This window comes from Fundulus heteroclitus, chromosome 18, assembly GCF_011125445.2.
Source record: "Fundulus heteroclitus isolate FHET01 chromosome 18, MU-UCD_Fhet_4.1, whole genome shotgun sequence".
Classification (NCBI taxonomy): domain Eukaryota; kingdom Metazoa; phylum Chordata; class Actinopteri; order Cyprinodontiformes; family Fundulidae; genus Fundulus; species Fundulus heteroclitus.
In genome coordinates this window covers 8,216,986-8,229,476 of record NC_046378.1, presented here as the reverse complement: position 1 = coordinate 8,229,476, position 12,491 = coordinate 8,216,986, and the positions used below count along the sequence as shown (strand labels likewise).

The 12,491-nt window shown below is 41.5% G+C and overlaps 1 protein-coding gene across 1 annotated transcript in view; it reads left to right on the top strand.

Moving 5' to 3' along the window:
• The window catches only part of blmh (bleomycin hydrolase), a 34,140-nt gene that overhangs the window by 8,363 nt on the left and 13,286 nt on the right, over nt 1-12,491 (top strand). The window lies entirely within an intron of this gene.

Below are 12,491 nucleotides of genomic sequence, written 5' to 3'. Positions count from 1 at the left end.
AATCCCACTTTGTAATCTAGTGGAAGCTTTGCTCATGGGTGACTTTTTGTGAACGGGGAAACAACTGATGGTTTGCTGAAGAGACGGTAAACTCAGAGCGATCGGTGCTTTTACTTGTTGCCAAACTCTCAAACAGCACAGAAAAAAAGTCACTATATCTGCTGCTTGTCGCGTTTGAATAAAAAAGTCACTAGAACAGTCTGAAACGTTGCTAAACAGTTGGCAACAGGCTGGCGTCTACCTGAAAAAGTGAGTACAGCCTTAAAAACAACGTTAAGAGGACCAATAAGGCTGCAGCTTGTCAGGCTGTGGCCCCGGGGCCGTGTTGATACCGGGTTTCAGTTCCCGTCCCTACTGTGTAGTTTAGTCACGATCGTAAGACGTTTTGGTCGAACTAAGTGAATGACTCGACAAGAACGCGTCTTCTGGAACGCTGTTTATGCTGATGTCGATGATTTTCTCTCATTTACTGACTGAAACAGAAACAACCTGAAGCAGACAATTGGCTTTATGGAGCTGAAGAAATGCAACATGGTATTTAAAACTCTTCAAACGAGCCGAAGTGACACACTGACAGATATCAGTGATTATTGTATTAACATAATGCAGATGTGCTAAAACTTTTCTCCAGACCATAAGCAGTTTTTAAAAATGTGTTTTTTATTAAAGCTCCAGCGATCACTAGTGTGCGTTCAGAGCCAAAAGTATGGCAAATGGCGCCGTGTTGTGGTACGCAGCAATACCTGCAACGTTTCTCTAATGCTCTTCTCTTTGAAGGAGCTTCTGGTGAATCAAAGTTCAGTCTGCTGGAACGACTTTTTGGCCTCTGCCGCTCAGTATCTATTTCTCACTGGATATATATATATATATATATATATATATATATATATATATATATATATATATATATATATATATATATATATATATATATATAATCTCTATCCTACAAATCCCACTGGAGGCTGTCACTGCTCCCCAGATGGGGAACCATTGGTTTAATGTAGGATGGGGGTGTGGATGCTGCGGTAATGCTGGTGGTGAAGTGGTAACGAGTAACAAAACTCTACTTGGTGGCATCTGCAAGGCCCAGAGACTGGGATGAATTCAGTCATTGCTGCAAAAACTAAAAAACGTGATTAGGTTTAGCATCTCACTAATTTTATATAGCTCTCTTGTGAATGAGAACTCGTGACCCAATGAGGCTACCTGTAAAGATAAAGGTTTATTAAGAATAATCTCAATAATGAAACAAATGATAATCCTAATGATTATCCTCAATACGTGTACACTAGTCATGCTGTTTTTGCATTTCCATCAATAAAATGCTGATTAAAAAAAGGAATTTAATTATTTGTTAATGTGCATTTTCTTTTTGCTGTATCTTTTATTACTCAGAAAATGAACTAGTTGTGCCAATTTAGTTAGTTATTTATTTTTATCAATTGCTCGATTAACAGTCGGAATAGTCGACGCAATTCTGGATTACTAAAATACTCGTTAGCTGCAGCTAATCTACCTGAGCTACCTAAGTGCAGTAGAACGCTGGCCGGGTGAAAGGAAACAGAAGTGGCGTTTATACTGGCTGTAAACGGTCCGCCTGAGAGCCAAATGTTCCCATAACCCTTAGAGAGGAGTTAGAAGGCCTCGGCCCTAAAACACGTACTTGTGTCTTTGTCAAAGCAGAGACAGGCCGCAGTGCATGATGGTCCATGTGGATCAATGAAGCCTCGCTGCCTTCAGTGAGACGCCACATAGTTTTACAGGCATTGAAATTGCAGCTCAAAGTTCAGAATTCACTATGAAGCGGCTGATTGATTCTGTAAGTGATTTTAATGGTGTTTAATTTTTTTTTATTTTTTTTTTTACCACGCAAGGCTTCGTGTAGAGCGTGACGGTTTGATTGCCAAACCTCTGGAAACTAGACGGACAGAAAACAATTCAAGGCCAGTGAGTTGAGCTCCTTGGTTCCAGCTTATCCTTCATTTATTGGTAGCAGTTTGCTGGGAACGGAAAAGAGGAAGAATTCAGAAAACGCAATCAATTTGTTGCAAATCGGGCTATTCAGATTTTTCCTGCTTGAAACGGGGAATAGATTTTAGACTGAATTGTTCCATTTTAACCAGCAGAGGGAGCCGTCAAACAACGCAAAGCTTTAACTCGTGTAGTTGAGTTCCTCTGTGACTGCAGGGCGAGGTTAGTGCGAGAGGTTGGGTTAAAATAGACCTGAAAACTGTTTGAGACCCAAAAACCTTTTAAGCTATACAATCTAAACGGGAGAGGAAAAGTTGACCAAGTTTCATCAAGAATGATCTAGATGAACACCTCCGTGTGTCACTTTTCTCCGCTGCTGTAACAGAGTCAATATTTAGTGAGTTTATTAGCATTTGGTTGAACGGTGGCAGCTGCTTTTCTCTGTGCAGATGCATGCCTTGAGCTTTGAGCCTTAAAGTGCATACGTCATGTCCTAAGCGAGTAACTGGGGACGATAGGGATCTTGTTTATGGAACAGTCAGTGATGTGTCGCCGCACAGCAAAGCCCAGTGCAACACAATTCATCTGTGTGTGTGTGTGTGTGTGTGTGTGTGTGTAAACAAACACATGTGCCACGAGCGTCACACGTGTCAGGTGCCCCGCAGCGTGTACGCCGTCCGTTTAGCGCCTAATTCCCTCTTCCCGTGTGTGTGTGTGTGTGTGTGTGTGTGTGTGTGTGTGTGTGTGTGAAGCCGGTCCGTCGACGCAGTGCGGAGGCCTGGCTCAACAGCCTTTTGTCGTCAGCTGTTAGCTTGCATTGTGCTGCTGACCGCTCGCTTGTTTAAACAGTTGTTTGCACCCACCCGCACCTTCATCGGTGCCCTCTTCATCACCGCATACACAGATGCGCGCGTGGGCTGCGCGTGTTGCGCAACAGACGGGTCCCCCGGGCGCCGCGGCGGCTGTTTGTCCACCTGCGGCCGGTTTGTTTAGGGAGAAACGCAGCCCGGCCGCGGCTGATGGCCACGCGGGATTCGCCGCCGTTGGAAGAACGAACCGAGCACAGGCGCTGCCACAAAGTAGCCCAGGTGGAGGAAAAAACTGCACGTTTCTGTTGGGTTTGTTTAAAGCTGCACGGTATCATTAAATATTGCTCTGGCGATAGGATTGGCAGGTAACCCACAGTTCCCTCACTGCCGCCGTGTTTCTGTCTGATCCAAATGTGTAGCAGCTTCTAAGGTGCCAAACAGATTATTTGCAAGCAGAGATTTAAAGCTATGACACAGAAACTCTCACAGCCCACCAGGAATGGTATCCAAGCGGCGGCAATATCCGTCAAAGTGATGCTGTGATGATTGCAGTGCGTCGCTTTAATCTACTTTTACTATACAGTTAGAACCAAATGAGTGGAACCTCCCTGGAGATGAGATAAAGTGGTATAGATTTAAAGGTACTGAAAACGCAAACCACTTTTTTATTCCTCTTTCTTATTTAAGGGTATTTAGATTACAATCTGAATTATAACATGTCTTTTCACTTTTTTTGAAAAAGCTTTTTTAAATTGAATGTCACCTGATAAGAGTAAATGCAGATTTAATGAAATCACAAAGGTCATTTTTGCTTTTGCATTTTCTCAAAGCAAATGAATTGTTTTTCATCTTATAAAATTGTTCATTTAAAAAAAAAAAGGATAACGGGGCTAGTAAAATTAAGTAATTAAAAGCCCCGAAGAGATTTGAAAAGTGATTGTTGCAGTAGCGTTTAGTTTTGCTTTCAGCAGCAGCAGCAGCAGCAGCGTGTTTTCCGCATCAGCTCAGCCAGTTATAATCAGCTTTCAACCAACATTCAGCACAAACCTCTGGATCTCCGTAGGTAAGGGAGAAACTTTCTCTCCTCTGCCTCCTTAGTAAAAACACATCTGTCAGTTGCTCGTTAATTAGGTTTACAAACTAACTCATGATTCTTACACTGGATGAAATTCCTGCCCTGCAGTCCTAATCTGTGCGCACCACCTGCTCCCTTTTGTATTCCTCAATCCGCTGGCCTTAATTTTCTCCTGCAAGTCGGATGGGGGGGGGGGGTTGCTGGTTTTACCTCTGCTTGCTCACATGTGTTTTACCGAGGATCAAAGCGTCTTGTCAGAGCTACTTTGATGTGCGTGGAAGTGATGCTGTCCAACTGGCCTATGCGGCGGCTGTGATGGTGCCCTGGCCTTCGTCACGCCGGCCCCGCGCACACCGCCGTGACAGCCGACGGGGGGCCGCCGTCTCTGCTTCCACTTAGCAGACTCGCTGCTCGCCGGACCATAATGAATATATCTGCGTGTCGAGAACCTGCTCTTATTGTCGCGGCCGGTCGGGGCGTCCTCAATCAAAGAACCTCGGCAAAAGACTCTGGATCTGAATTATGGCAACGCTCCTGTGTAGAAATGATGACGGTATCGTTGAGGCTCAGATGGTGACTGATGGTCTCAGAGTCTAACTTCAATCCCTTTACAAAGAGTCAACATATGCTGAAAAGGGTGGGGGGGAGGGGATCACTGGAAACTATACATGGAGGCTGTACTTCACACATGTAAAGAAATACACAGATGATGTTCCTCACGCCAGCATCGTAGCCTCGCTGTGCTCCATTGCGTCATGGAATCGGCTCTGAAGGTGCAGAGTACGATTCCCGAGACGGGTCTTAATTTATGGGACGGCCATCAGCCCACAGAGCAGCCGCCCTCTGTTGCTCAGAGGCCCCGGTGCCGCGGCCCGTCGACCCCCGTTCATTTGTTGTTGCATGTGGGTGGGTTCCTGCGTGTGTTTCAGGCCGCCGGAGCCCCAGCGGTCGGCTCTGGGTTTTTTTTACGACTTTCTCCGCACCGTGGCTGGGATTTAACAATGACCACATGTGTTGAATGTTTACAAAACATGGAAGTTTAATCAAAAGCTCTTTCAGTTTTACCCAAACTGTTTGCATGGTGTCATTTGCTTATACTCACAAGTCCAGCTTCTAGACAATGGTTATACGTTGATTTCAGAGGAGCAATTAGGAGCACGGTTTACCTCATTTTGACATCCAGTTTTGGGAGAATGCTTTTTAACCCTGAAGTTTGCTGCCCACCATGTGTACAACAACAAATTACCTCCCTTTTTTTTTTTTTTTTTCTAAGAAGCTTCAGACGTCACTCAACAGGCTTGCTTTTGTGGTTGTTGTATTTTTTTGTTGGTTATTAATAAAAATGTGACTTTTTGGGTAAAGTTTTACTTTAAAGCTGAGCACAAAGAAATACTGAAAAAAGGGACATGTACACAGTCAAGCTACATTTATTGGTAAAGATGTCTAAAGCCCTAAACAGTTTTTATCAATTCATTTTATCGCAATAACATAATCTAAAAAAAAAAAGCAATCCAGTTGTTCTTAATATTGCAGGCACAGTTAATTGGTCCCCATAACAATTCCAATAAAATACATCTGACTCAGAATTTATTAACTTAATGCTTTTTAAAATAAATCAGACAAAGAACTAGCAAAGCTCAACGTTGGCGATCTGCAGCAGAAGGGATGGGTATGGTTGAGGATTTATCGGTACTACTACTCTTAATGATACTCCTTTATCGATCTGGTACTTTATCAATATCCTTGTTGATTCCTTTTTTTTTTTATCAAACAAAAGGGTGAAAAAACAAATGACAGACAAGACGTTTAAAATGAACTTAAATAAAAAGTCTGTTGTATAATTGTATATATTACTAAAGAAGCTGCTCTGTCCAAAATACCAGACATTGCCCTTTTGAACCGTTTAGAAGCCCCATATTAAATGTGCGAAGAATTTATAGCCTACACATATACATATTTCTTGTTTGTTTTAAACATCATGATTAAAACATATTAATTGCAAGAATGAATGCAAACTTATGTCAATTCTTCATGTGTTTGCTGCGTACATGTATACCTGCTGTATCTGACTCAGAGGCAGAGCTTGTTGCACTCAGCCGGTCGAACACTCTGCATCTTTTTGTATTTATTTATGTTCCCGTCTTTGCTAGCAAAGCTGTAATGGCAGCGTGTGTTGTTGACTACTATCTTTTGAAAAGTAAAGCCAAGCTTTGGACCTTCTTGTTCGCTCTACCATTGTGCCTTTATCAGTTTTCCTTATGTTGGATGAGATAGCGAGGCGAACAAGTGACGGCACAACGTTAGCCCCTCCCGACTGCTCCCTCTGTGGGTGTCCATCCTAAGGAGGAGGGGATTGGTAATAAAATGTTTGAGTTGGAGTTTCCGTGAAAAAAGTTGAATATGACCTTTAATTAATTAACTAAAGGTTTAATAACCTTTAAAGGTAAGGTTTTAATGTTAAATGATTAATTAGAAATGCACCGATCCGATACCGGGATTGGATATCGGCTCCAATATTGACTAATTAGCTGAATCGGATGATTCATTCCGATCCAGTAATTTTTCTTATTTTAATATCATACACAGCGATACAATCACGGCGATCTAGTCACTTCTATTCTATGTTTGCAACGGTGGTTATGCAGAACACAAACAGCAGCTAGTCATAAGCAAACAGAGCAACATGGAGCAGGTGCCGGACCGAGCCAAGTCTGCTATTTGGAGACATTTCAGACTTGATACGCCAACAAGTCCGACTGCGACATGCAGCACCTGCAATGCGTAAGTTGCTAGGGGGTGATAAGGTTGGTAAATTCAACACCACAAACTTAAATAAGAGCCTCCAAAAGCACCATGCTAAAGAACATGCAGACAAAAATTAAACAAAAGCAGATTTAAAAATGTATATTTTTAGCTCCTGTTTAAAAGAAACCACTGAGTCTGCTGATCTCAGTCTGGGAGCCACAGAAGAGAAAGCCCTGTCTCTCTTAGTCTTCAATTAGGTGTGGGGGACGGTCAGCAGATCTTGATCACTGACCTCAGAGCCCTAATAGGGGTGTAGGGTTATAATTGTTCAAAGATGTACATCAGTGTCTGTCCATGCAGAGCTCTCTAAGTCAAAACTAAGATGCTGAAATTAACTCTATAATAAACCAGGAGCCAATGAAGCTGCAATAGGAGTGGAGTCACATGACAAAATGTACTTAGCTAAAACAGCCCAGAAATCTGTTCTGCACACATCAGCTTGATGTGTCCTTTACCGTATTTTTCGGACTATAAGTCGTAGTTTATTTATTTATTTTTTCGTAGCTTGGCCGATCCTGCAAATGACATTCAGGTGCGACTTATATATCATATTAACCAGTATGAACCAAGGAGTACCATCTATAGCCACAAGAGGGCTTGCTATACTATCCTGCTCCTGTACCACTTAAAAATTTATTGAAACATTAACATATAGACAACAAGACTGAACATGTTTGTATGTTGTTTTGCTGTTTCAGTATACATTCACGAAGGGGAGCGTTACGTGGTGCAGCTCAAAGGGCCCAGACAGTGACAGAACCTTATTGGGATGCCTGTAAAACTAACAGCTAGCGCTAGCTTACAGGTCTGTTGTCTAGCCGGGTTACAATTTTGCTGATGCACGTGAGCTTTATGTTGCTCTGAAACATCTGTGTCGTGCTGTTAGGTTAGCACGTAGGACCGTTACGCTTACGTCTAATTTAGACGTAATTTTTACAACTTTCAGCGTAACGGGCCGTTGCTGAAATGCGCCGCATAAAACCTTGATGGTTGGAGTTGCTAATTTCCATCCAACCTCCCAGGCATGTTCCATGTTATTTAGCCGGCTGTGGATCGAGCTATGTAATTTAACAAGTTGGTTTACCAGATTAAATGTCAGTTTTTATTCTTGGATTGTGTGAAATAAATGTCTAAATAAATGCAGACAGTCCGGTGCGACTTGCGTTTTTCTCCTCTTTATTATATATCTATATATTGCAGAGCAACTTGTAGTCCGGAAAATATGGTAGCTTTCAATGGTGCCAAGTGACTCAGGTTCTGTGACAAGTTGTGCCATGTTGTTCTTGATGTCTGCTTTCCGTGAGATTGAGCTTTTTAGAAACAAACACTTCAGGTGGGTTTGGTGTAAAATACAGGAAGATTCTGTGGGAAAGCACCTCCTTTCACATTTTTAGGTACAGTGGAGGATCTATGATACTGTGGACCTGTTTAGCTTTGACAAGCCCTGGAAACCCCGTTGGGTTACATGCAATAATAATAATAATAATAATGTGGTAGACTCTGCCAGGAAAATGAACTGAATTATCATTGGTTGTTTCAAACAATATGACCATATGAGCACAGAAATGATTCATCAGACACAAAAGGATCCTAAGGGAAACCTGTGTGGTTAGACCCAGACCAGTGACTCTGGACAAGATAGAGATCAGAGAAATACATAAATAAATCTCTGAATGCCCCGACGTTGCGAAATCTAGGAGAAAAACGACTAAGAGCTGCTATGCTGGTGCAAAGCGGCTGTATTAACAGCTCTAGCGCCAATTATGTGCCTCCAGTAATTTTGTTAAATCTTTATTTCTTGAAATAGTTTTTTGTTTCTCTCCAACTAAATGTCCGTAACCAGGCTGAAGGTTTGGGTCGCTTCTAAAATATCTCTGCAAGAATATGCTACCACAATAAAAGATACATTTCTTTTCAAGGCTTTAAAACGATGTTGGTTTTCATTAGTGCCAGTAAGTGTGTGCGTGGTTGTGGTTGTGGTTGTGGGGTGTGTCACTGCACCGTGTCACTCATTCCTTGTCTGGTGTTTATGGGTGGTTTCACTCCTAACTTCAGATGACCTGTTTGTTTTGGTCACACACGGCATATAAATATGTAAGGCGGGTGTCAGCCAGCCAGTAAACACTGGAAACAGATCTTATCAGACTTTGGCCACAGTTGGCGTCAATGGCGTGCAGTCAGCGGTCATTGTTTAGAGCTAGACATGCAAGGTAACTGTGACAGACCTGGGGTGGATTTTCATTGAAATGCTGAATTAAAACAAAAGGTCGCACATTAACAAATCTCCTCACAATAAGCATGAAATGGGTGGTCTTGCTCTGTTCTCAGTTCAGATGCTAAGAACATTAAGATTTTAATGAGTACACGTTTGATAAATAATGTGGAATAAATGGAGTACATGACTTTGACTTGAGTCATTGTGAATAATGTTGCTGATTCAGGATATTTATTCATTCTGCCTGACATCTTTGACTCTTGAATCGTTTAATTTTACCTAACATCGGCTAACAGCGCAGCCACGATGGAAACAAACCAAAAGCCAAATAGAAACAAGTTGTTGTTACTGCTTTTTCGATACCTGTCTCTCCCTCTTCTGTCTTTTCTTTTTTTTTTTTTTCTGGTGTCACTCATATCTGTCTGTCAGTGATGCGACAGGTGGTCCAATATTGGTCCTGCTCACATGTCACCATGGCTGTTTATTTTCTAAGGTCTCTCTCTGTCAGCCCTGCCTCGCACTCACACCCCCTCTATTTACCTTACTAGGTGTGATGAGTGGCCACAAGGCTGACCTTAAATAGGGCGCCCAGCCAAAGTACTTGATCGACACCACATTACGCTTTATTGTGTTTTCACCTCTAACCGTTTTAGATCGACACAAAGTAGTTCATAATAGTGGAGACGAGAGAGAACTACTCATGGTCTTGTACCTTTTTTATAACAAATAAAAATCTCAAAAGTGTGGCCTGCGTTTGTATATAGTTCTTTATACCTGTATACTGATGGCCAAAAAAATAAAATAAAGAAGTCCAACTCCACCGATTGCTTTCACGTATTTGGTTAAAAGGGTTCCCCTGTGTATAGTTTGACATCAATATTAAATCCAGCTGTTCTGTGAAGCACCCAGAGGTTTAGTCGTGTCAGGTTATTAAAGGTGCATAGTCCAAGTTTTGAAGTTAAATATTATTAATTTTTCATTCCCATACATACCCTTACAGTTGCCCAATGTGTAAAATTAGTCATCCTCTTTTATACCTTAGTTGCCTCTATAGGCTGGATTTGTCAATTCATTAGTGAGTAATTTGGGACAACTCCTCAAGCCGTGCATGTTGGGTGTGACGCGCTGCGCGTTCTCGTTCACATGGCTACTCTGTTGAGTCTCTGTCGTAATCAATGCTTTAGTGAGAGAACACAGGCTAAATTTTATATTTATTGCTTTCTTACCTCAGTAGACATTACGCCTCGTCTGTGCGCGTGCACAACACTGGTGTAGTTTCAACTTGTCGCCAGAGGGGGCAGACATTTGCAAAAATCCTGGAACTTATGCTGTACTCCATTAAACATTAACCCAAGCTTTAAAAAAAAAATCCCATGGCAGAATCCATCCTCTGAAAATTAAGAGCATTGCAAGATTTTATACCTACCAAGACACGGCCATCCACCTAAAGTAAAATGTTGGCCAAAGAAGGCATCATTCAGACAAGCAGGTGTGTTGGACTTGGGACACATCCAAAACTTGCTGGAGGTTGGCGCTCGAAGACTGAAGTTTTACTGGGACATTTGTGAAGATGCTCTGGTCTAAATCAAGGGTGTCAAACTCCCTTAAATCTAATTGATGATCACCAATATTCACAAATAATCAAAATCCAGTTGGACTGAACTGGAGCTCTTTTGGAGAGATGAAAGTTCAAAGCTGGTAGATAATAATCCCAAAACAGCCGCAGAAGTAATTTCAGCTAAAGAGATTTAAATTAATGAGAAGGTTGACCATTTCCAAGAAGAAAGTACTGGCAATGAAAGATGGCGTAGGAATAAAGGCAGAGGTCAAGGGACAGGCAAGAAGACGGACACTTTGGCTTCAGTCTGGCCCATAAGGCAATATAAACAACGGTTCTGAACCGACATCAAGGCGGTGGAGAGGCCTTTGTTGACTCAGTACATCTGTGTATTTTGGTTCGTGTCTGTTCTTTTAGTGACTTCACGCTTTGCAGTGCTGAAAAAGGCAAGTGTTTGTTTGAGTAAGCCGGGGCTAAATTTCACTACTCCTTTGTGCATTTTTGGGAGGATTACTTAGTTAGGAATTTAAAAAGAGTCCGCTTTTTAAAAACGCTAATCTCGTCATTATTTAACTTGCACAATTAGAAAACGCATTATAGTATTAGGTTGTGCTGCAGCGCAAATATGCATCTGTTGTGTTTTTGTTTGTTTTTTGTGTGGAATCAACACTCCAAGGTCAATTGGCTTCTCATTAGGCTACCGCTATGCATCTCAGTCTTCCTCTTCATTCTTTACGGTATCTAGCTGGAAAAGTCATGTGTTGGGTTCAGAGAGAGGCGAGCAGAAGACCGGGGAAGGGGAAAAGCAAAAAGGGGGAAATTCCAGAGATAACTATATCAGAGGATAGAAGGGCCAGATTGACAGACGACCCAGTCCAAACAGCTCTATTTAGCCCACAGGAACTCTGTCTGTACTTCTCCTCCGCAGGCAAACACATGGGAGGGAGGGCGAGGGGTGAAGAGATTAATGGGAGGGAAAATGTAGAGTGGGAAAAGTGGACAAAAGGGGCAATAACTGTCAGGATGGTGGGTTCTGGGTGAAAAACCATGGCTGAAGCACCTGAAACATTCGGACAAAAAGGAAAAACAAACTTGAAATATTTAAGCTTTGCTTTTAATTTTAGTATATTTAATTTTAGTGCCACCGAGCGGATAACCATCTTGGTGGGGAATAAATTGGATTTGCAATTTAAATTGCAACGGGAAATTTTGTCAAGCGGTGTTTGCAGTGTCCGAAATGATGTAGATGTAAAAATCAACCGGCCAAGCATGTTTTTTTTTTTTTTTGTTTGTTTTGGGGGGGTTTTTTACCGGCAAAAATATTCATTCTGACTTGACGCCTGCTAAATATTTCCACTAGGGCTGGACGATTTTGGAAAATCTAATTTTTTTTATCTTGATATTGCAATTTAATGCGTTTTTTTTTTTGTTTTTTAGTTTAATTTATTATGTCCTTTAAACATATACAAACAGCAAATCAATCTGTTTCATCGCTGTGCAGATTAGGGGCTAAAAGAGCCACTGCGTCTCAACTCGGAGCAGAAATGATTGCGTTCTGCCAACGATGTATTTCAACCAAAAATTGCGAATTGATTCTGACATTTCTCTGCATTAACCACAAGCAACAAATATGGCCTCTAGATAAAGATGTTTGTAAACAAGGACTATTTAAAACAAGAACTTTAATGTTTTTATTAATCAGAATATTATTCAAGAGAACAGCTTTTAATTGATTTGGACATCAATCCTTGTTGAACATAAAGTGCAAAGTGCAACCAACAAACAAGTCTATGTATTAAACTGATAGACCCGTACTTAATGCTATAGAGAGCTCCCTGAAAGTTTCTGGTAAAACAGTATGAATATATAAACTTTAATACAAGTAATAAAATTATCTCACTGCTGCATCTCTCTTCCCTTCCATGTGGAGACAAACCCAGTTTAAACATGTTACCCACACCTAAAGGACGCGTCTGATTCACTAATTGTTACATAGCCAAAAATTGCAGACCTCTGCGATTTGGAAATTGCGTTTTTTTTTTAAAATTGTGATTA